We start from the raw sequence: 1,914 nt of genomic DNA on the forward strand, positions 1-1,914 counted from the left end.
CCCCGTGTCAGACTTGTGACTGGGGCCCAGTCGGGGAAGTACACACAGGTTGCTTATTTTTCGACATAAGACCCCTAAGTGTACAGACTAATAAATGTCAGTTCGAATGGAGTCACGAAAATACAGTGCAGACACTAAATCGCTAACGCTACCGAGGCAGGAGGCTGCAGGGAATGGAGCTGCCAGAGGAAAGAGCTGCTCTAGGGAGAGATTCAGAAAGGACCCTGGTGGATTTAACATCTGCTTTTCGCCCGCTAATTGAAAGGCTTCTCTCAAGTTCAGATCTTCATAAAAGTCCACTTTTTTCCAGAACTATGCAGGTCAGTGAATAAACGTTCAGTGTCTTTCTATTTGCTTAAAAACAACACAGAGTGGGTTATGAATTTCGAGCTATTCTTTTTATTACATTATTGAAAGCAAATTATATGTAATGCTTGTGTGTATCAATTAAAAACAGGACTTAAGACCAACTGAAGGTATGTGAAAATTTTGGTTAACACCTCTTATGCCTGAAATGACATTGGCTGATGCCCTCTATTTATAATAAATCAGTCACTAAAGCATTTCTCCTCTCTTTAGGGCAATGCTCATGCTGAAAATCAGTTTACCTCCACTGCCAGAACTGGACAAGCAAGCAGTGAAACGAAAACAACAAAAAAAAAGGCTGATTTGTGGTTCTTTGTAGAATGAGCTCAAAAACGTCTGCTGTTTTTAGTTGTGTTTACACTGTGACCCTGGGCTCATGTGTAGCTGCTCCATCACTCAAACTGTGCGTACTCCTCTGAACTGTGTCAGAGGTATTAATCTAGGGTTGAATAACAGATGTTCAACAAAAATGTGGTTTTAACACCAAGAAAGTTATTTTTTTGGCAGTTGAGCTTTTCTTTATGAAGCCCTGAGCGCTAATGAAAGCCTAGCTTACAAAGCTAAAATGTTAGCATGTTAGCATAGCTGCAGCTAGCTCGTCAGTGGTTACTGTGGTCAACCATTCATTCGTCTGAGATCGATAAACTCACCTCTCTGAAGAAAGACTGAAACTATAACCTACTTTTATTAATTGAAATTTGCCTCGTTTTCATTTTATGATTTAAACCTGTGTTTAATATTTTTCTCTCAATTTCTCCACACTTTTAGTGAACCCTTTTGTTTCACTGAAGTTTTAAGTTTAATTTAAAAATAGTGCATAGAGTGCAGCGCAAAAGTTAAAAAATAAAATAAAATAAAAAACAATCTGCTATAAAACTAAATATTATTACAGTAAATAGTAATACCCTGTATGTGAATCTGTATGTGTATGATTTACCATTTCCAAATCACTTGTTTTGGCAGTCGGGTTTTATTTAAGGATCATGAAATACATATTTTATAGATTGTAATGCTTGTGTGTATCAATTAAAAACAGGACTTAAGACCAACTGAAGGTATGTGAAAATTTTGGTTAACACCTCTTATGCTTGAAATGACATTGGCCGATGCCCTCTATTTATAATAAATCAGTCACTAAAGCATTTCTCCTCTCTTTAGGGCAATGCTCGTGCTGAAAATCAGTTTACCTCCACTGCCAGAACTGGACAAGCAAGCAGTGAAGCGAAAGAAAGAAAGAAAGAAAGAAAAATAAATAAATAAATAAATAAATAAATCAATAAATAAATAAATAAATAAATAATCCGTGGTTCTTTGTAGAATGAGCTCAAAAACGTCTGCTTTTTTTAGTTGTGTTTACACTGTGACCCTGGGCTCATGTGTAGTTGCTCCATCACTCAAACTGTGTGTACTTCTCTGAACTGTGTCAGAGGTATTAATCTAGGGTTGAATAACAGATGTTCAATGTGGTTTTAACACCAAGAAAGTTATTTTTTGGCAGTTGAGCTTTTCTTTATGAAGCCCTGAGCGCTAATGAAATCCTAGCTTACA

Source organism: Hoplias malabaricus, chromosome 8, assembly GCF_029633855.1.
Source record: "Hoplias malabaricus isolate fHopMal1 chromosome 8, fHopMal1.hap1, whole genome shotgun sequence".
Taxonomy (NCBI): domain Eukaryota; kingdom Metazoa; phylum Chordata; class Actinopteri; order Characiformes; family Erythrinidae; genus Hoplias; species Hoplias malabaricus.